The following is a 23,380-nucleotide window of genomic DNA, read 5'->3' as shown; positions in this document are numbered from 1 at the left end:
TCTAGACAACCCTCAAGTCTTCCACTGTCTGAATTAGTGTAGATGCAAAGATCAGATATTGGGGTTCCTTTTATTTTTTAAAGCCATATAATATTTTTAAGCCATATAATACCTTCGTATAATTTAAAAAGGCTGTTTTGAGTACTGTCATGGATTGAATTGTGTCCCCCTCAAAGTATGTGTCAACTTGGTTGGGCCATGATTCTCAGTGGTTTGGCGGTTATGTAATCATGTAACCTGTCAGTTAGCAGGCTGCCAAGGGCTTAATGATTGTGCCACCAGGGCTCCTCCGTCAAGATTATAGCCTAGGAAATCCTATAAAGAAAATTGAGCCTGTTGCCATCAAGTCGATTCTGACTCACAGCCACCCTATCGGACAGAGTAGAACTGCCCCATAGGGTTTCCGAGGAGCAGCTGGTGGATTCGAACTGCGACCATTCGGTTAGCAGCCGACCTCTTAACCACTATGCCACCAGGGCTAGGGAAGTTCTGTTCTGTCACATGGGGTCACTATGAGTCGGAATCGACTAGACAGCACCTAACAACAACCAGTACGTGCTACACAGAGACAGCGGCAGCTGACAAAGGGAGTGTGTAGATTGGTTGTAGCCTGGGGTGATTGTGTAGCTCATTTCTGCTTGCTTCCCAGTGCTGGTGTGTCTTCGTCTTTCAGAGTTTACATGTAGCCAGTTGGGAGTGTTTCAAACAGATGAAAATGATCTCAACGCCTGCGGAAGGAATCTTGGGTAAGTTTTAGAGGCGCCAAGGAGTCCTGGTGGCATAGTCGTTAAGCACGCGGCTGCTAACTGAAAGGCAGGCGGTTCGAACCCACCAGTCGCCCCACGGGAGAAAGATGTAGCAGCCTGCTCCTGTAAAGATGACAGCCTTGGAAACACTATGGGGCAGTTCTACTCTCTTGTAGGGTTGCTGCGAGTCAGAATCGACTCGACTGCAATGGGTTTTAGTGGAACAAACAAGAGGGAAGAGGCTTTTTTACGGTGAGTCCTACCTGACAAATGCCAGGTGCCAGCGATGCCCTCCCACCTGGTCCTGTGAATGGTCACCTGCGGATGAGCTCATTGGATTCAGGAACCACTCCCAGCAGAGAGGGCCACTTTATACACTTCAACACTTAATGGCATGAACGTTAAACTCCCCTAACTGTGTTCCTGTGTAGAATTGTAGCTACACATTAGCAATTTAGCCTCAGGAGAACAAATTAAGCCTATAAAAGAACAGAGTTCCAGAGGCAGAGGCCTGCAACTGCTTGCCTAATTCCCCTTGGTAATTGTGGGCTGGCGTGTCTGCAGTCTGTTCTCTCCTGAACCTGGGCGGCTTTCCTTGGCTCTGGGCTGCGTCCGTAGCCCATTGGTCTTTATAGGCTCTTGGGAGCTGCTGTACCATCCAGGACTCGTCAGTGGGAAGGAGGGGGTGAACCCCTCCACACGGAGCTGTGCCCAGCAGCTGCAAACTCCCAGGTGTCACAGAAACTCACCTGTCAGGTGTTCCTTGGCAGACAAAAGGCTGCTGTGAACAAACCTCTGAGCATTCCGAACATTCAGGATGGGAGGCATCCTGAAGTTTGTCTCTCGTGCATTTTTTTTCCCCAGCTCACCAGTTTGGCATGTCTTTTCTCCAGCTTCACTGGTAATTTATTTGCCCTGGTAGCAGGCCTCGGCGGCCTTAAAAATATTGTGCTAGTGCTGAGAACAAATTGCCACGGAGTCGCCTCCGACTCATGGCACCCCACGTGTGTCAGAGTAGAGCTGGGCTCCCCAGTGTTGTCATGCTGATTTTTCAGAAGTAGGCCGCCAAGCCTTTCTTCCGAGGCTTCTCTGCGTGGACTTGAACCTCCCACCTTTCAGCTAGCAGCCCAGCACGTTAACTGTTTACTCCACCCAGGGACTCCGGCTAGTGCTAAGAGACCTTTCTAAATTTCTTACTGCCTGGTGATCTTTTAATTTTTTCTAATTGCCTGTTATGTGTGTGTCATTGTCATTGAGTTGATTTCAACTCATGGCGACCCCATGTAGTCCAGAGTAGAGCTGCCCCATGAGATTTTCTTGGCTGTAATCTTTACAGAAGCAAGTCGTGAGGCCTTTCTTGTGAAGTGCCTCTCAGGTTCTCACAGCCAACCTTTCAGTTACTTGTCATTGTTAGTTGCCATCAAGCTGATTATGACTAATGTCGACCCTGTGTGTTACAGAGTAGAGCTGTGCTCTGTAGGGTTTTTTTGGCTGTAATCGTAATGGAAGCAGATTGCTAGGCCCTTTGTAGGCCGTGACCTGGGTGGCTTCTAACTACCAACCTTTCACTTAGTTGCTGTTAGTTGCCATCCAGTCAATTCCGACTCATGGCTTTCTTGGCTGTAATCCTAACAAAAGCAGATCACCAGGCCTTTTCTGTCACGGTACTGTTGCGTAGGCTGAACTGCCGACCTTTATATAGCAGGCGAGCACAAACCACTTGCGCCATCCAGGAACCTAGTTACCTATTAAAGCCACACCATTTTCTCTGAGATCCTGGACCATCTGCACACAGAGTACTCTATTGGAGCTAAAAGATTAAACTAAGTATATTGTATTGTTTAAACCAACAAATGCTGCATTCTTCCTCAATTTTACTATCCTGTGCCCTGTCTCCATGAAATATTTAAGCTACATATTAAAGATGGAGCTTACGTTTGCACTTCCATGCAACAACAAAAGACATGGCTGTGCCTGTAGGGAGGCTTATTAAGTAGGAGCTAATTTCACATTCAGGACTGTTACATGTAATAAATGGTTGTGCAAATATAGTGGAAATCCTCTTACCAATTGCAACCAGAGCCATAATTACTGACTTACTTTCTTTTTTTTTGGTGGCAGAGTTTTGAGTTGAAGCAGAATTGAAGTATGTTAGAAAATGATGCTTTAGCAACTGAGCTTGTATGGAACTTGTTAGGTCTTCCTGGGCACAGTCGATGCTAAAGCTGCCCTACACTTCCTTTTGGGTCTGGGTGTCTCTTTTTTTTTTTTTTTATAACAGCTATATTGAATATAATTAACATACCGTATAAAGTTTACCAGTTTAAAGTGTATATAGTTCACTGGTTTTTCGCATATTCATAGAGTCACGTAACCATCACCACCTTTAATTTTAGAACATTTTCATCACCCTAAAAAGGAAACTCGTGCCCATTGGAATCATTCCCCATTTCTCTCCTCTAATCCCAGCTCTAGGCAACCACCGATCTACTTTTTCTCTTTTTACTCTGGACATTTCATAAAAGTGGAATCACACAATACATAGTCTTCTGTGACAAGCTTCTTTCATTTAACGTAATGCTTTCAAAGTTCCTTCATGTGCTGGCATGTATCTTCAGTACATTATTCCTTCTTTATTGCTGAATAATATTCCATTGTGTGGGTGTACCACATATTGCTTATCCATTCATCATTTGATAGACCCTTGGGTTGTTTCCACTTTTTGGCTATTGTGAATAGTGCTGCCGTGAACATTGGTGTACAAATTTTTGTGTGGCCACATGTTTTCATTTAGGAGTAGAATTTTGCTGGTCACATGGCAACTCCATGTTTAACATTTTGAGGAATCCTCTTTGTTTGCCTTTTAATTTTTAAATTAAAATTTTTCTTTTATTGTTGAAAATATACACAACAAAACATAGACCAGTTCAACAATGTCTACTTGTACAATTCAGTGACATTGATTACATTCTTCGAGTTGTACGGTCATTCTCATCCTCATTTACCAAATTGTTCCTCCTCCATTAACATAAACTCATTGCCCCCTAAGCTCCCTATCTGTCCTTTCAAGTTGTCCTCTTAGGTTTTGATGAAACAATTGACATTGTCTCTTGGTTAAGAGAAAAACCAAAAACCAAACACGTTTCCGTTGAGTTGATTCCAACTCATAGCGACCTTATAGGACAGAGTGGAACTGCCCCGTAGGGTTTCCAAGGTTATAATCTTTACAGACGCAGACTACCACATCTTTCTCCCACGGAATGGCTGGTGGGTTTGAACTGCTGACTTTTTGGTGAGCAGCCAAGTGCTTAACCACTGCGCTTTCAAAAACCCATTGCTGTCAAGTCGATTCCGATTCATAGCAACCTTGTAGGACAGAGTAAACTGCCCCATAGGGTTCCATGGAGTGGCTGGTGGATTCCAACTGCCCACCTTTTAGTTAGCAGCCGAGCTCTTAACCACTGCGCCTCCAGGGCTCCTTATGTTTGGTTAGTCCTCCATAAATAACTGGCAGACAGACACATCACATGTCCCAATTCAGGATGGGCACCACAGTCTACTCCAGCAGCTTGTTAATGAGATAATTCCTTAAAAATATTGACAAACCCTGTAATTAAGAGCTGGCTATTCACATATCAAATAATTCTTTGCTGAAACAAGAGGATTTCTTTAAATAGCAGCTCCCCCTGGCTGCATTTACCTATTTGTATAGCTCATTAGCTATTTGGCAGAGGAATTTCAAAATGTCAGCTAGGAGTTGGTGCAATGGGAGAACAGTATGAAATGAAGAAGTAGTACTGAAATTGATATCTATTCAGCAAAATCCTCCAAGAATGAACTTATTTCAAAAAGGGCTTAGTATGTTTTTAGGCATGTTCTCAATTTAATTTTTTCAGTGGTTTCTGTGAGCGTAGCAGTGATTGTCTCATTGGAGAAAGGAGGACATGGAAAGTCACATTTGTCCAAGTTTATCCAGCTAGTAAGGGATTGGAGCCAAAGTCTTCTTCAGAACCTTGATATCCTCTTTCCATTACATCCTCCTGCCTGTATTTACTAAGTGGGAGGACCATCATTGTGTCTAATTAAACTTTTACCGTGATTACATTATGGCCCATTGCCTGGAGGGCCTATTAGAAGTCTCATGTAGAGCTTCAGAAGTATTGAAAATAACGGAGCATCACGGCGGCTTTAGAATTGACCTTGAGGGTAGAGCGAAGGCTCTCCTTCTTACCTGCTTTATGGAGCTCATATTCCCGTATGTGAAATGGGTGTAATGACAGTATAAACTTCAAAGGCTCGGTTTGAGTACTGACGGAAATTACACACCTACAGCGCCTTAGGAGAGGGCCACGCTGGTACATGTTGTTGTTGTTGTTAGGTGCTGTCGAGTCAGTTCCAACCCATGGCCACCGTGGGTACAACAGAACAAAACACCACCCGGTCTTGCTCCATCCTCATAATTGTTGCTATGTTTGAGCCCATCGTTGCAGCTAATGTGCAGATCCATCTCGTTGAGGGTCTTCCTCTTTTTCCCTCACCCTCTACTTTCTCAGCATGAGGGTAGTAGGCACCTAATATAAATGTTAAGGAGCCCTAGTTGCACAAAGTTTAAATGCTTGGCAGATAACTGAAAGGTTAGCAGTTTGAATCCACCCAGCAGCTCCATGGGAGAGAGACCTGGTGATCTGCTTCTGTAAAGCTTACAGCCTGGAAAATTCTATGGGGCAGTTCTACTCTTGTTACACGGGGTCACTCTGAGTTGAAATTGACTCGACGGCACCAAACAACAACAACAATATAAAATGTTAAAACAAAACCAGTTGCCCTCGAGTTGATTCTGACTCACGGTGACCGCATGTATTACAGAGTAGAACTACTCCATAAGGTTTTCTTGGCTGTTATCTTTGCGGAAGCAAGTTGCCAGCCCTTTCTTTTGAGGTGCTGCTGGGTAGGTTTGAATGGTCAACCTATCTGGTTAGTAGTTGAGTGCAAACAGTTTGCACCACCCAGGGACATTACTGTAAATGTTCACCACAATTATCATTGTCAGTGGGAATATAACTGACTGTAGCGTGCATTCACGATTGGTGGACCAGCGGACAGTTCTGAGGTAGTTGGTGAGAGCGTTTAGAGTGTAGGGAGGGAGATGACTGGGTGGAAAAGTCAGCGTATCCTTCCACTCCCCTCCTTCCTCCAGCTTCCTCTCTGCCCTCACTAGCTTCCTGCCCTAACCCCTTTTTCCTTTTGAAGCCAGCACTTAGAATTTACGCTTTGGTTTTTCAAATGTTCAGGCCTTGCGAAATAAAGAGGTTCCAGGCTCTTTGGCAGGTGGAGCAGTGCTGGCAGAGAAAGCTGAACACAGCCCCTAATCTTTTTGCTTCTCCATAACCACAAGTTAAAGATACACTGTCCACTTAAATCTGAAGCCTTGTGCTTTTCGTAATAACAAGAGGACTTCTCTATAAAACGGTGATGAGACTTTAATTTGAAAGTCAAGTTACTTTCTTTGAGCTTCAGTATCTCATCTGTAAAATGGTCTCTCTGTGAGAAAGGAACTAACATGTATCGAGTGTCCTCAGGCTCTTTTGAGCATTAAATGAGATACACGTGTTGTTGTTTGTTCGGTTCTGCTGAGTCAGTGTCCACTCATTAGAACTCAGTAGAACTGCTGCGTAGGGTATTCTTGGCTGTAATCTCCAGGATCAAAAAGTCCGAAAAGATGGGCTTGCTGGAGCCACTGGGTGGGTTTGAACCGCCAACTTTTCAGGTAGCAGCACACCATTGTGCCACCAGGGCACCTGAGAGCCCTTTAGTGGCCCCTCGATACATGTTAGTTCCTTTCTCACAGAGAGCCCCACCCACCCAACCACTGCCATTTTCTTAGCTCCCGAATCCAGGCCCCTAAATTCCCAGCAATCCCATCTCTTCAAATTTTTTTCTTCCTTCCTTCCTCTCTCCCTTCCTCCCTGTAACTGATTGTATTTTTGTTGTAGCATTGTAGAGGATATACAGCAGAACATAACACTATTTCAACAGTTTCTACATGTACAATTCACTGACATCAATTACGTTCTTCATGCAGTTTTTCTCACCCTCCTTTTCTGAGTCGTTTCTCCTTCGTTAGCGTAAACTCACTGCCCCCTAAGCTTCCCATCTAACCTTTCGAGTTGCTGTTGCCGATTTGATTCCAGGTGAATTCTTCAAACTCTTGACCTTCTCTGTATTAGATACAGAGCAAATACATATAAAGCAGTTTTATTTATTTTTGTTGTTGTTGAAAATACATGCAGCAAAACACACCCCAGTCCAGCAATTTCTACATGCACAATTCAGTGACATTGGCCAAGTTGTACTACCGGCCTCACCTCATGCTCCTTTTTAATAAACACACACACAAACTCATGCCAAAAGGTCAAAGCAGTATTTATGCCAAAGAAAATGTTAGGTGTAGATTACTTTTTCAAACTACACATGCCTGCCCCCCAGATTCTGACACCCCCACGTGTGTCTCCTCGTGAACTGCCTTGGCAGTTCCAGAGGAACTGGGTCATCCTGAAGGGATGTGTCCTTGACTTGGTTTGTGGTTGAAGTGCAAGTCAGTCCGCTTAACAGAAATTCCCGAAGTGCCTTTAACTCTGATTCTTTGTAGATTTATTCCTCACAGCCTCATCCACTTTGGGTCCCTGTCACCAATAATGGTACCCTCGAGGGACCTGCTCGAGGGAGGAGCACTTGCTTGTGTAGTTGGGGTTCATCTGATTTCTCATTGATCTCATGGACTGCTTTAGGAGATCAGAAGTCTGCTACTTTCAGTTAATATTATAAGTGGTCCCTGACTTAGGACATATTCGAGTTACAATAAATAGCACTTAAAACATCCCCTCCCCCTTTTTTTTGGTACATTTATCGTTAGTAATATGTACTACATGCAATATTGCAACACATAATTTGCTGATGTTATCATTCTCAGATGTAAATTTTCTAACTCCCAAGACAAAGATCAGATTTATAAAGGTTCAGATAATAAAAGGCAATAATGATGAAAACTTAAAAAGAAAAAGGTGTTTGACTTAGGTCACAACTGACTTAAAACACAGTCGTTGGAATGGAGCCCCGTTGTAATTCGGGAACTATCTGTACTCTGTTCTTATTATACAGAGCCATTTCCACTGATAGAGTATCAGCTTCTCAGGACCGGGTTTTGGTGTGGTTAGTTCACTGCCCGCGTCTAGAACTGTATCTGACAGTCACTAAATACTTCTTGGGTGAAGAATAAAACCAAAACTCATTCATAGACAAGCTATGTAAGTTGCCAAACAGTTGGATGTTATGTTTAATTAAACAAAAAACATCTTTAGTGGTTCCTACCAATACATTTAAGGAGTCCCTGGGCAGTGCAAACGGTTAACATGTTTGGTTGCTAACCGAAAGGTTGGAGGTTCAAGTCCGCCAAAAGGAGCCTTGAAAGAGAGTCCTGGTGATCTACTTCCAAAAAATCACTCATTGAAAACCCTGTGGAGCACAGTTCTACTCCGACACACGTGGGGCTGCCATGAGTTGGACTCGACTCAGTGTGCAACTGGCTTTGATCACCAGTATATTCAGTAGAAAGATTCGGTTCCTTTTGATTTATAGATTGCTCGAGGGACTCTGTTTGTTGGTGTTGCCAGCTTATTTTATGCACGTGTTTTCCCTCCGTTTGAAACTGTGTACCAGGTGTCCCCTACAATAGCAGGGTTACCCACAGTGTGCTCCTGGAAGCCTGGGAAAGGGGGTTTTGGAACACTGTTTGTTATATGTATGAAATAAATGAAATTGGTATGATGTGTAGAATTTTCGTGACTCTGCCTTTAACAAATGGATTTTCACATCTGAGAAATCAGAGTAAGTCAGTTGGAACATGCTTGGATTAAAGAAAAGCAGTACTAATTAATTAATTTGCCAGCATTCCAATCCCATTAATGCCAGTGAGGTCATCCTGGATTAGTGTACAGCAGGCTTTTCTTTAGGACTTTGGAGCTTAGCATTAACTGCCTTTGTCCCATGACAGAAAAGTCTGACTGGAGCAAGAATTACTCTGACAGGTTGCTTGTTAATTTATGCCGTAAAGAAGCGGGGTAGCAGTTTTCTGGATTTGATTAGGCAGCCCTGAAGCAGCGGTTCTCAAACAGTTCGATCTCAGGACCCCTTTACACTCTTAAAAATTATTGAGGACTCCAAAAAGCTTTTGCTTATGTGTGTTACATATCGTATTAGAAGCTAAAGTTGAGAACAACTGAAAATGTTTATTAGTTCATTTTAAAATAATAATAAACTCATGTTATGTTAACTTTCCACCACCCATCTGTCAGTGTGCCGTGCTGTGGTGGCTTGTGTGTTGTCGTGATGCTGGAAGCTTTGCCACCAGTATTGCAAATACCGGCACAGTCACCCGTGGTGAACATAGTTCAGCGGAGCTTCCAGGCTAAGATAGACCAGGAAGAAGGTCCTGGCAACCTACTTTAGAAAATTAACCAGTGAAAGCCTTATGGATCACAACAGAATATTGCCCGATATAGTGCTGGAAGACAAGTCTTCTAGGTTGGAAGGCACTGTAGTAGCTGCCACTTTGAACTCAAACGTGAAGATGGTGCGGGACCAGGCAACGTGTCGTTCTGCTGTGTGTGTGGTCGCTATGAGTCAATGGCAGCTAACAACAACAACATGTCAGCCTAAGTAACATTTTTATGAAAAATATCTTTCGCTAAACAAGAAAATTGAATGAAAAAGAGTGTCGTTGGTTTACATATTTACAAATCTCTTTAATGTTCAGCTTGCAAAAAGGCAACTGGATTCTTGTGTTTGCCTCTGTATTATATCTGTTTTGGATGAAGCACATAAAAAAATAGGTCCTCACAGGTATGTACTTTGGAAAGAAGGAATATTTTGGCAGTCTTGTTAGATAATTGTGGATATTCTTTTTTTGGTACTACACCAAAACTTGACAGGTGACAGTTGGTTCTACTGCGGAGGCTGAAAGGTACCCATGAACTCCTTGAACTCTAAAATTTATTGTTCTGTCTTGTACTTTAAGGAGCTCAGGTTGCACAGAGGTTCAGTACTCGGCTGCTAACGGAAACATTGGCACCTCGAACCCATCCAGCGGTTCCATGGAAGAAAGACCTGGTGATCTGCTCTCTTAAAGATCACAGCTTGGGAAACCCTGTGGGGCAGTTCTCCTCTACTCTGTCCCATAGGATCGCTCTGAGTGGGTGTCGGCTACAGCCTGTGGGGCAGTTTTACCCTACTCTGTCCCATGGGATCGCTGTGAGTGGGTGTCGGCTACAGCCTGTGGGGCAGTCCTACTCTGCTGTCCCATGGGATCGCTGTGAGTGGGTGTCAGCTACAGCCTGTGGGGCAGTCCTACTCTGCTGTCCCATGGGATCGCTGTGAGTGGGTGTCGGCTACAGCCTGTGGAGCAGTCCTACTCTGCTGTCCCATGGGGTCGCTCTGAGTGGGTGTCAGCTACAGCCTGTGGGGCAGTCCTACTCTGCTCTGTCCCATGGGATCGCTATGAGTGGGTGTCGGCTACAGCCTGTGGGGCAGACCTAGTCTACTCTGTCCCATGGGATCTCTGTGAGTGGGTGTCGGCTACAGCCTGTGGGGCAGTCCTACTCTGCTCTGTCCCATGGGATTGCTGTGAGTGGGTGTTGGCTACAGTCTATGGGGCAGTTCTACTCTACTCTGTCCCATGGGATCCCTCTGAGTGGGTGTCGGCTACAGCCTGTGGGGCAGTTCTACTCTGCTCTGTCCCATGGGATCGCTGAGTGGGTGTCGGCTACAGCCTATGGGGCAGTTCTACTCTGCTCTGTCCCGTGGGATCGCTGAGTGGGTGTCGGCTACAGCCTGTGGGGCAGTTCTACTCTACTCTGTCCCATGGGATCGCTGAATGGGTGTCGGCTGCAGCCTGTGGGGCAGTTCTACTCCACTCTGTCCCATGGGATCGCTCTGAGTGGGTGTCAGCTACAGCCTGTGGGGCAGTTCTACTCCTCTCTGTCCCATGGGATCGCTGTGAGTGGGTGTCGGCTACAGCCTCTGGGGCAGTCCTACTCCGCTCTGTCCCATGAGATCGCTGTGAGTGGGTGTCGGCTACAGCCTGTGGGGCAGTCCTACTCTGCTCTGTCCCATGGGATCGCTGTGAGTGGGTGTCGGCTACAGCCTCTGGGGCAGTCCTACTCTGCTCTGTCCCATGGGATCGCTGAGTGGGTGTCGGCTACAGCCTGTGGGGCAGTCCTACTCTGCTCTGTCCCATGGGATCGCTGAGTGGGTGTCCGCTATAGCCTGTGGGGCAGTTCTGCTCTACTCTGTCCCATGGGATCGCTGTGCGTGGGTGTCGGCTACAGCCTGTGGGGCAGTCCTACTCTGCTCTGTCCCATGGGATCGCTGAGTGGGTGTCGGCTACAGCCTATGGGGCAGTTCTACTCTACTCTGTCCCATGGGATCGCTCTGAGTGGGTGTCGGCTACAGCCTATGGGGCAGTTCTACTCTGCTGTGTCCCGTGGGATTGCTCTGAGTGGGTGTCGGCTACAGCCTGTGGGGCAGTTCTCCTCTACTCTGTCCCATGGGATCGCTGAGTGGGTGTTGGCTACAGCCTATGGGGCAGTTCTACTCTGCTCTGTCCCATGGGATCGCTGAGTGGGTGTTGGCTACACCCTATGGGGCAGTTCTCCTCTACTCTGTCCCATGGGATCGCTGTGGGTGGGTGTCGGCTACAGCCTGTGGGGCAGTTCTACTCTACTCTGTCCCATGGGATCGCTGAGTGGGTGTCGGCTACAGCCTGTGGGGCAGTTCTCCTCTACTCTGTCCCATGGGATCGCTGAGTGGGTGTCGGCTACAGCCTGTGGGGCAGTCCTACTCTACTGTGTCCCATGGGATCGCTGTGAGTGGGTGTCGGCTACAGCCTGTGGGACAGTCGTACTCTGCTCTGTCCCATGGGATCGCTCTGAGTGGGTGTCGGCTACAGCCTCGGGGGCAGTTCTACTCTGCTCTGTCCCATGGGATCGCTCTGAGTGGGTGTCGGCTACAGCCTCTGGGGCAGTTCTACTCTACTCTGTCCCATGGGATCGCTGTGGGTGGGTGTCGGCTACAGCCTGTGGGGCAGTCGTACTCTGCTCTGTCCCATGGGATCGCTGAGTGGGTGTCGGCTACAGCCTGTGGGGCCGTTCTTCTCTACTCTGTCCCATGGGATCGCTCTGAGTGGATGTTGGCTACAGCAGCAGCAGCACCACCACCGTCTTGCACCTTGAATTGATCTTTTATCCATGAGTTGTTACTGAATTATTGTTTTACTGAATTACGCAGATTGTCCAAATGGTGACACGTTTCATGATACAATATTGAAAAAATCATATTTCTTAATATCACCACCAATGTGATCAGAAAGCTCTTTAAGTATTGGGAAGTTTTCAAGATCTCAGCGTGAGAGAAGAGTTTTCCAAAATGACCAATTTTTGCTTGAAATCTCAGATTTTATCATTGGCAACAGGTGGTGTCAATTGTTTTCCTTCTGGATTCTGCCCCTTTTATTCCAGAGTTGTTGTGTGCCATTGAGTTGGTTCCGACTCATAGCGACCCCATGTGACAGAGTAGAACTGCCCCATAGGGTTTCCTAGGCTGTAATCTTTACGTGAGCAAATTGCCACATCTTTCTGCCGTGGAGCCACTGGTGAGTTTGAACTGCTGACCTTTCAGCAGCTGAGCACTTATCCGTTATGCCACCGGGGCTCCGTAGTCCAGAGTTACCTTCCTAAAATACAGATCTGATTGTGACCCTTGGCTGATTACCTCTTCTGTTACCACCCCTCCCCCCACAGTGGTCCCCAGGGATAAAGTGACATTTTCTTGACTTGACAACAAGGGCTCTGATGATCTCAACCCTCGGCCCCCAGCACGTTGGCAGTTTTTATTGCAGCCTTGTTTGAAGCCTCCACATTGGTACATTCTGCTCCGATCCTCTAGAGCACTTCCTTCCCTCTCCCCATGTATATTTGGTAAACTCATCCTTCAGACATCTCCTAGGTCTCCACACAGAGCCAACTGCTGTCTCTTCCACCAAGATAGAGCATTGCATATGAGCCACTACTTTTGTGTTCATCTCACTGTTTTCGTTCTTTGCTATCGAGCTGGCTTCTACTCATAGTGGAATCTCGTACAACAGAAGGAAACCTTGCCTAGTCCTGTGCCATCCCCATGATCGTTGATGTGTTTGAGTCCATTGATTCAGCCACCATGTCAGTCTGTCTCACTGTGTTGTTAGGTGCTGTCGAGTTGCTTCTGATTCATAGCAACCCGACGTGACAGAGTAAAACAGCCCTATAGAGTTTTCTAGGCTGTAATCTTTACAGGAGCAGATCACCAGGTCTTTCTCTCGTGGAGCTGCTGGGTGGATTTGAACCACCAACCTTTTAATTAGTGGCCAAGTGCTTAACCATTGCGCCACCAGGGCTCCTTCTGTCTCACTACAGGGCCTCTAAATGTCTGTCTCATCTTCGTCTTGGTTTTTCTCAGTGCTCTCATGGTGCTTGGCACGTGATCAGGAAGTCATCAAGAAAGAGCAATATGTTGACAGTTGGGGAAATTTGATTTTGGTCTGTGTTTTAGATGACACTGGGTTAATGTTATGTTTCTTTGCTCTGATGGTCATACTCCAACTATGTAGGAAAATGCCATTCTTAGGAGATACTTGCTGAAGTATTTAGGGGTCAAGTGTCATGGTGTCAGATATTTGTGAGCACAGTATATACTTCTCTGAAGAAAGACAAAAAAGTGTTAATCATTGGTAACTGTAAAGGAAGAGTATGGAAATATTTTTTTCAACTTTTCTGTAGGCTTGAATATTTTCAAAATAGGAAGGGGAAAATAATGAAGTATCAGGACATGAATTGAATGGACCAAAGGTTTTTAGTTGGGGTGGAGTAGGGTTCCAATCATTAGAAACATAGCTAGCTAGCTGCTGTTTAAGCTATGAAACTCTTCCCTGTTGATTAGCATCTTTGTACACGTGTTTGGCATAGTGATAACCCTCCCTGGGTTCACATTAGGTGGGCGTCATGTTCAGTAAGCTTAGTTAAACCTTTCCAACTCCTGAGCAAGTGCTTGAACATAAACATATGCAGAGTATAAATGGGAAGATGTAGAAAATAAGGAACTTTGTATGCTCATAATCTAAGAGGGTCTTCCGGCGTGCCCTCAGGGGAAAGTGATGCTCTCAGCTGCACCTAGACAGTGGCGATACAAGTCACTGGTGAGGAGTGATTTCATTCCTTCTGAGACTGTGGGCCAGTCCACCAGGCACGGCGGTGCAAGAACAGAGGGACGTTTCTAGAACAATCTATGGTTCATCTTGAAGCGGTCAGACTGTGCTGGTGTTCACTCAGTGTTTGTCTGTCAGCTAGTCCAGGAGAACTATGTTACAAAATGGCGGACTATACCCATGAGAGTCAACTGCTTCCTAACAGGGTTTTATGCCTAGGCCTCTCTCAGCTCTCAGTGCTTATGTCAGGATTCACTCTCCTGTATGTCCCCTAACAGGGGCCTCTCAGCAATTGCATGTCCATCTTTGTACCCCACATATGTGGAAGTTGCCTTCAAACTGAAAAACCCATTGCCATCGAGTCCATTCCTACTCATAGCGACCCTGTAGGACAGAGTAGAGCTGCTCATAGGGTTTCCAAGGCTCTAATCTTTATGGAAGCAGACTGCCACATCTTTCTCCATGGAGCATTTGGTAGTTTCAAACCACTGACCTTTTGGTTAGCAGCTGAGCACCTAACCACTATGCCACCAGGGCTCCTTTGAAGTATCCTGGTGACTCTCACGTCATCCTGATTTGAAATTTGATAGTCTATTTGTAGAGGTGGAGACGCAGAACCTCTGGCTTGGAGGTCAGCCAGCTAGTTCAGTCTCTCGCGTCCTACCTGAGTCACCCTCGGGCCTCCTCAGTCCCAGGGTGGGACCTTTTTACCTCCTGATGTGGCTCATTGCGTCTTCAGTTGGTGTCACAGTCAGGACGTCCTTTCTGATGCTGAACTGACTGGAAATCACTCCTCCTCGTAACAGCCACAGTCTTTGAGGTTCTGGAGCCAAAACAGGCCACATCTAACACCTCTTCCTTGCCTTCCAGGAGCCTGAAGCCACCGTCTTAGCCCTCCTGAGACGTCTTTGCCCTGAGACCCAGCTGATTCTTAGGTGACAAGGCTTTGAGTCCTCACCGCACAGCCCAGGTATCGTCTGCCCAGCAGTACCACACCCTCACGGTATATTATTTATTTAGACCTTCAGGCATCTGCAGTTAATGGGGCTAACTTTTTAAGTCTACTTTTTAAGTTAATTGACAGCTAAAACCCTTAGTCTTCTCTTTGAGAAAAACACTGGAACTGCTGTACTTTCTACGACTCATCATAGAGCTCTTTTTTACCTCACTGACTCATCTGAAGTCAGATCTGCCTTTTTTTCCCCATGTTGTTGTCGTTGAGCATATACACAGTAAAACATAACACCAGTTCAACAGTTTCTACATGTACAATTCAGTGACACTGAGTACATTCTTCGAGTTGTGCAACCATCCTCGTTCTCCTTTTCCGAGTTGTTCCTCTCCATTAACATAAACTCATTGTCCCCTAAGGTTCATTTCTAACCTTTTGAGTTGCTGTTGTCAATTTGATCCCACATAGATAGAGCGTGAAGCTCAAGGCAATGTTTTTTACTAGTTAAGCTAAACTATGATTTAGTTTTAAGACGACTCCAGGGGGTATTTTTGTTGCAGGTTTAAAAGACTATCTCGAGGCAATAGTTTTAGAGGTTCATCCAGCCTCCATGGCTTCAGAAAGTCTGGAGTCCATGAAAATTTGAAATTCTATTCTTTGTTTTCCCCCTTTTGATCAGGATTCTTCTATAGAATCTTTGACCAAAATATTCAAAAATGGCAGCTGGGCACCACCCAGTTCTTCTGGTCTCATGGCAAAGGAGGCAGCCGTTCATGGAGGCAATTAGCCACACATTGCCTTTCCTCCTCCTATTTCTGACTCTCTTTCTCTGTTGCTCCAGACAAAGAGAGACAGGTTTGACTTTTCACGTGACTATTTCTTATGTGGCTGTGTTTCCTTCTAAACAGACGTTATAACGTGCTGCAGGTTGTGAGGCCTGTATGCAGGGGCCTGGTTGCCGTGGCATGCTGTGGAGAAAGGGTCTACCTGAGCCCCTCCAGCCCCTGTTCCCAGGCACACACCTGGGTGGTGTGCGGTGTGCAGCAGGTAGAAGCACCTGTTCCCAGGCACACACCTGGGTGAGGTGCGGTGTGCAGTCTGCAGCAGGTAGAAGCACCTGTGCACAGGCACACACCTGGGTGGTGTGTGGTGTGCAGTCTGCAGCAGGTAGAAGCACCTGTTCCCAGGCACACACCTGGGTGGTGTGCGGTGTGCAGCAGGTAGAAGCACCTGTTCCCAGGCACACACCTGGGCGGTGTGCGGTGTGCAGCAGGTAGAAGCACCTGCGCACAGGCAGCAGCCATTCACCCGCCTCCTGGTGGCCTCAGACGCAGCAGCAACGATGGCCTCCTGTTGTGTTTCTGATTTTGACTCCTGGAGCCTTTGCATTTTTTTTTAAATAATATTTTCTTATGTTTTTGCTGAATGTTTATTCAGCAAATTAGGTTCCCACTGGACAGGTTCCACACACATTGTTCGGCGATGTGACGTTCTTCCCAATGTGTCAGTCTTCTTTCTAATTGCATCTTGGTTGTTCTGTTTCCAGTGCTCTAGGTTCCCCGCCCCCTTGCCCTCTCTGCTTTGCTTTAGAGTAATGTTGACCTTTTGGTGTTGTGTAGATGGTTTTTTAATGGAGCACCGTACTCATGGGTACATGTACTCCTTTTTTTGATGTGCCACTATGTTATTTTGCTAAAAGGTGACCTCGGGATAGTTTCAGTTCAGGGTTTAAAGCATATCTCAGGGCAGCAGTCTCAGGGAATCCTCTAGTCTCAGTGGATCCAGTAAGCCTGACCTTTTTAAGAATTTGAGTTCTGTTCCATGTTTTTCTCCCGTTCTATCAGGGTTGTGGCACGGATCAGAATGGTCAGTAGCGGTAGCTGAGTACCATCTAGTTCTTTGGATCTCTGCGCTTCTCAGATGCAGGGGGCTGGTTCCACTTTCCTTCTGGCTGGGGAACTTTCATCTTGCTCCTGTTCCTCTCACCCTTTTTTTTTTTTAATTAACCTTTATTGAGCTTCAAGTGAACGTTTACAAATCAAGTCAGTCTGTCACATATAAGTTAATATACATCTTACTCCTTACTCCCACTTGCTCTCCCCCTAAGGAGTCAGCCCTTCCAGTCTCTCCTTTCGTGAAAACTTTGGCAGCCTCCAACTCTCTCTATCCTCCCATCCCCCCTCCAGACAGGAGATGCCAACACAGTCTCAAGTGTCCACCTGATATAATTAGCTCACTCTTCATCAGCATCTCTCTCCCACCCACTGTCCAGTCCCTTTCATGTCTGATGAATTGTCTTCGGGGATGGTTCCCGTCCTGTGCCAACAGAAGGTCTGGGGACCATGGCCACCGGGATTCCTCTAGTCTCAGTCAGACCATTAAGTATGGTCTTTTTAAGAGAATTTGGGGTCTGCATCCCACTGATCTCCTGCTCCCTCAGGAGTTCTCTGTTGTGCTCCCTGTTAGGGCAGTCATCGGTTGTGGCCGGGCACCAACTAGTTCTTCTGGTCTCAGGATGATGTAGGTCTCTGGTTCATGTGGCCCTCTCTGTCTCTTGGGCTCTTAGTTGTCATGTGACCTTGGTGTTCTTCATTCTCCTTTGCTCCAGGTGGGTTGAGACCAGTTGATGCATCTTAGATGGCCGCTTGTTAGCTTTTAAGACCCCAGACGCCACATTTCAAAGTGGGCTGCAGAATGTTTTCATAATAGAATTATTTTGCCAATTGACTTAGAAGTCCCCTTAAACCATGGTTCCCAAACCCCCTCCCTTGCTCCGCTGACCTTTGAAGTATTCATTTTATCCCGGAAGCTTCTTTGCTTTTGGTCCAGTCCAGTCCAGTTGAGCTGACCTTCCATTTATTGAGTGTTGTCCTTCCCTTCACCTAAAGCAGTTCTTTTCAGCTAATTAATGAGTAAAAAAACCCTCTCCCTCCCTCCCTCCCTCCTCCCCTCATAACCACAAAAGTATGTGTTCTTCTCAGTTTATACTATTTCTCTAGATCTTATAATAGTGGTCTTATACAATATTTGTCCTTTTGCCTCTGATTTTGCTGAGCATAATGCCTTCCAGGTTCCTCCATGTTATGAAATGTTTGACAGATTCGTCACTGTTCTTTATCGATGCGTAGTATTCCATTGTGTGAATATACCACAATTTATTTACCCATTCATCCGCTGATGGACACCTTGGTTGCTTCCAGCTTTTTGCTATTGTAAACAGAGCTGCAATAAACATGGTTGTGCATATATCTGTTTGTGTGAAGGCTCTTGTTTCTCTAGGGTATATTCCGAGGAGTGGGATTTCTGGGTTGTATGGTAGTTCTATTTCTAACTGTTTAAGATAATGCCAGATAGATTTCCAAAGTGGTTGTACCATTTTACATTCCCACCAGCAGTGTATAAGAGTTCCAATCTCTCTGCAGCCTCTCCAACATTTATTATTTTGTGTTTTTTGGATTAATGCCAGCCTTGTTGGAGTGAGATGGAATCTCATCGTAGTTTTAATCTGCATTTCTCTAATGGCTAATGATCAAGAGCATTTTCTCATGTATCTGTTAGCTGCCTGAATATCTTCTCTAGTGAAGTGTGTGTTCATATCCTTTGCCCACTTCTTGATTGGGTTGTTCGTCTTTTTGTGGTTGAGTTTTGACAGAATCATGTAGATTTTAGAGATCAGGCGCTGGTCGGAGATGTCATAGCTGAAAATTCTTTCCCAATCTGTAAGTGGTCTTTTTACTCTTTTGGTGAAGTCTTTAGATGAGCATAGATGTTTGATTTTTAGGAGCTCCCAGTTATTGGGTTTCTCTTCGTCATTTTTGGTAATGTTTTGTATTCTGTTTATGCCTTGTATTAGGGCTCCTAACGTTGTCCCTATTTTTTCTTCCATGTTTATCGTTTTAGTCTTTATGTTTAGGTCTTTGATCCACTTGGAGTTAGTTTTTGTGCATGGTGTGAGGTATGGGTCCTGTTTCATTTTTTTGCAAATGGATATCCAGTTACGCCAGCACCATTTGTTAAAAAGACTATCTTTTCCCCAATTAACTGACACTGGTCCTTTGTCAAATATCAGCTGCTCATACGTGGATGGATTTATATCTGGGTTCTCAATTCTGTTCCATTGGTCTATGTGCCTGTTGTTGTACCAGTACCAGGCTGTTTTGACTCCTGTGGCTGTATAATAGCTTCTGAAATCAGGTAGAGTGAGGCCTCCCACTTTCTTCTTCTTTTTCAGTAATGCTTTGCTTATCCGAGGCTTCTTTCCCTTCCATATGAAATTGGTGATTTGTTTCTCTATCACCTTAAAAAATGACATTGGAATTTGGATCAGAAGTGCATTGTATATATAGATGGCTTTTGGTAGAATAGACATTTTTACTATGTTAAGTCTTCCTATCCATGAGCAAGGTATGTTTTTCCACTTAAGTAAGTCCTTTTGAATTTCTTGTAGTAGAGCTTTGTAGTTTTCTTTGTATAGGTCTTTTACATCCTTGGTAAGATTTATTCCTAAGTATTTTATCTTCTTGGTGGCTACTGTGAATGGTATTAATTTGGTTATTTCCTCTTCAATGTTCTTTTTGTTGATGTAGAGGAATCCAAGTGATTTTTGTATGTTTATTTTATAACCTGAGACTCTGCCAAACTCTTCTATTAGTTTCAGTAGTTTTCTGGAGGATTCCTTAGGGTTTTCTGTGTATAAGATCATGTCATCTGCAAATAGAGATAATTTTACTTCCTCCTTGCCAATCCGGATGCCTTTTATTTCTTTGTCTAGCCTAATTGCCCTGGCTAGGACTTCTACCACGATGTTGAATAAGAGCGGTGATAAAGGGCATCCTTGTCTGGTTCCCGTTCTCAAGGGAAATGCTTTCAGGTTCTCTCCATTTAGAGTGATGTTGGCTGTTGGCTTTGCATAGATGCCCTTTGTTATGTTGAGGAATTTTCCTTCAATTCCTATTTTGGTGAGAGTTTTTATCATAAATACGTGTTGGACTTTGTCAAATGCCTTTTCTGCATCAATTGATAAGATCATGTGGTTTTTATCTTTTGTTTTATTTATGTGGTGGATTATATTAATGGTTTTTCTGATATTAAACCAGTCTTGCATACCTGGTATAAATCCCACTTGATCGTGGTGAATTATTTTTTTGATATGTTGTTGAATTCTATTGGCTGGAATTTTGTTGAGGATTTTTGCATCTATGTTCATGAGGGATATAGGTCTGTAATTTTCTTTTCTTGTAATGTCTTTACCTGGTTTTGGTATCAGGGAGATGGTGGCTTCATAGAATGAGTTGGGTAGTATTCCGTCATTTTCTATGCTTTGAAATACCTTTAGTAGTAGTGGTGTTAACTGTTCTCTGAAAGTTTGGTAGAACTCTGCAGTGAAGCTGTCCGGACCAGGGCTTTTTTTTGTTGGAAGTTTTTTGATTACCGTTTCAATCTCTTTTTTTGTTATGGGTCTATTTAGTTGTTCTACTTCTGAATGTGTTAGTTTAGGTAGGTAGTGTTTTTCCAGGAATTCATCCATTTCTTCTAGGTTTGCAAATTTGTTAGAGTACAATTTTTCGTAATAATCTGATATGATTCTTTTAATTTCAGTTGGTTCTGTTGTGATGTGGTCCTTCTCGTTTCTTATTCGTCACCCTTTTTTTAAAAAAAAGAATTCTATGGGGTTGCTTGTTCTTGGCTGTAGGTGTTATAATGGTCTGCTGCAGGTAAGGGTATTTCATACTGTTCTCCGGGAGTCCTGGAGTTCTGAGTAAGGTATACAGGGGGACACAGGAGCCAGGCAGGGAGGGGAGGGTTCAGGCCAGCCGGTGAGGCTCTCTTGCCCTATCCTCGTTTAAATAAAGGCTACCACTATCATCTCCCGTGGAGTTGATCCCAACTCTTGGTGCCTCCATGTGTATCAGAGTAGAACTGTGCTCCATAGGGTTTTTTGGAAGCAGATCGCCAGGCCTTTCTTCCTACGTGCCGCTGGGTGGACTTGAACCTCCAACCTTGCAGTTAGCAACTGAGTGTGTTCATTGTCTGCGCCACCCAGGGACTCCAGTTTTAGCTGATTCTTCTACTGAATGCGATGTAAAGTGGAGTTGGGAAAAAGAGTTCTGCTATTAAAATATTTGAAAACGATTGCTCTGATTATTTTCTGAGACCAATAAAAAAGACTTACTGAATGTGGACACTTCGTAGTTACTGTCACCATTTTATTCCTCACAGAAGTCAAGGTCAAGTGTTCTCAGTCGTATGTGTGTGTAAAGAAACCCGCCTGACTCTCCCCACTCACATTCTTATGTCATTTTGGGGCCATTTGTACTCATAATTCTGAGTTGATGCCTGCATTAAGAATGCATGCCTAAGCAGGATAAGCAGCCCACACCGAGTCCTTAATCAGAAGACGTTGTGGGAGATGGAGCCCGTGGCCTTGGCCACGTGAAGGCAGCTCCGAGCAGGCTGCTGTGGAGTAAGAATGGAGGCGGAAGGAGGAGGGGCTCCCGTGAGCCCCTAGTTCCCGACGAGGGCGGTGGCGCTCAGTCAGCACCTTGTTTATGAGGCTGCTGCAGCCTTGTAAATGTCAGCGGCAAAGGTGCAGCGTTAGCAGGTGCACTTTCCCGAAGCCCGTCAGTCAAACTGGAAGCTCGCTAGCCGGAGCGGGAGGACACTGTGTCACCCCGAGCCATCGTGTGCGGAGACGGTGTGAGCCTTGGATATCTTCTCTCTTCGTCCCCGTGGAGTTGCTTATTTGGTAGTCTGCTTCCATGAGAGGGAGTTCACGGCGGCCTCTGCTCTTGCCACCTTGGACGGACGTGTTTCTGTGGTCTTAACAGACTATTTTAGAACCTCTTCCTCTATTTAGTGCCGGGCCCACGGTGGTGAGTGCTGACACCCGAGCGGAGAGCCAGAATCAGACTGTATCGGCCCTCGGGGTCGGGTAGCATGTGGGGAAGCTGCTGCAGCTCTGAGACCCTTGGCCAAGGAGCTGTGCCTCATTGGACTCAGGAGCTAAACACCACCACGGCATCACCTGTGCTCAGGTGAAGAGACATAGATCTACAACATAAAAACAGGTGGTGCGTCTGCTGGAGGCCTGGCACTCTCTGCCACGGTCATTTACGTTCTCTAATTTATCGCTTTCTGTCCTCCCCCCAGGAGGGAAGGCAGCTTTGTCAGTTCTCTTCCCTGCTGTTTGCTCAGCACCAGACAAAACAAGCCAAACCCGTTGCCATCAAGTCGATTCCAACTCATAGCGACACTACAGGTGAGAGTGGAACTGCCCCATGGGGTTCTGAAGGCTGTAATCTTCATGGAAGCAGACTGCCACCGCTTTCCCTTGCGGAGTGGCTGGTGGGTTTGAGCTGCGACCTTTGGGTTAGCAGCTTAGCACTCTAACCCCTGCACCACCAGAGCGCCTTACAGCACGGGGGAGGGGGCATAAAAACCAGAGCCAGCTGTCATTCAGTCGACTCTGAGTCATGGTGACCCTGTGCTTACAGAGTAGAACTGTGCTCCGCAGGGTTGTCATCGGCTGGTTTTTTGGGAGTAGGTCCCAGGCCTTTCTTCTGAGGTACTGCTGGGTGGACTCGAACCTCTAACCTTTTGGTTAACAGCCAAGTGCTTGGGATGGGGGCATAGTAGAAATGAAATAAATATTTTTTGAGTGTATGTATGCCTGTAATGTGGTTACTTCATTCTTTCCTGACTGTGAGCACTTTGGGGCAGAAATAATGTATTGCTCATTTTTTGTAGCTCCATTAGCTTCTAGATCAGCTGTACAGAGTAAATAAAGACATTTTTAAAAAACGAAATAGTAGCCACTTAATATTATGCCATTTTTCCGGAAGGAGGACAATTTTTTTCAAATTCTTCAGCCTTGATCAAGGAAAGATAGTTTCAGGTGACGTAAAGGTTAGTGCTACCATTGGGGCTGAGAGTTAAATGCTGGGATTCTGATTTTTAGCTACTTGAGGATTTAAAGAGAGAATGAGTGCAAACTCACTTATTTTCTTAGATGTCCATTTGGACAGTGTACGAGTATTTAAGGAGCTCTGGTGCCAAATTGGTTAAGCGCTCAGCTGCTAACAGAAAGGTTGGCATTTTGAACCCTCCCAGTGGCTCCGTGGAAGAAGGACCTGGTGATCTGCCCCTGTAAAGACTGCAGCCTAGAAAACCCTGTGGGGCAGTTCTACTCTGTCCCATATGGCCACCGTGGGTCAGGATTGACTCGACGACAGCCAACAACAACGTCATCTGTAAACCACTGTTGTGTAACAAATTACCACAAGCTTAGAGGCTTAAAACAGTACACGTTTTTTATCTCACAGTTTCTGTGGGCAAGGCTGGAACAACTGGGCTGGATCCTCCACTCAGGGTCTCACGAGGCTGCAGTCAGGG

General features: G+C 45.5%; 1 protein-coding gene across 6 annotated transcripts in view; it reads left to right on the top strand.

Moving 5' to 3' along the window:
• SLC7A1 (solute carrier family 7 member 1) overlaps positions 1–23,380 on the top strand; it is a 94,392-nt gene that overhangs the window by 25,793 nt on the left and 45,219 nt on the right. For 3 of the 6 annotated variants that reach the window (XM_049867180.1, XM_049867181.1, XM_049867184.1), the window contains exon 2: positions 14,908–15,007. The exons of 1 other annotated variant lie outside the window; for it this stretch is intronic. The gene's annotated coding sequence lies outside the window, so the exon portion shown is untranslated. Of the gene's footprint in view, positions 1–14,907; positions 15,041–22,138; positions 22,248–23,380 lie in introns of all 6 variants that reach the window. 2 more of the 6 variants (XM_049867183.1, XM_049867182.1) reach the window with 2 other exon arrangements.

Source organism: Elephas maximus, chromosome 23, assembly GCF_024166365.1.
Source record: "Elephas maximus indicus isolate mEleMax1 chromosome 23, mEleMax1 primary haplotype, whole genome shotgun sequence".
NCBI lineage: Eukaryota > Metazoa > Chordata > Mammalia > Proboscidea > Elephantidae > Elephas > Elephas maximus.
Note: the sequence above shows the minus strand (reverse complement) of the source record. Positions and strands in the feature narration are given on the sequence as shown.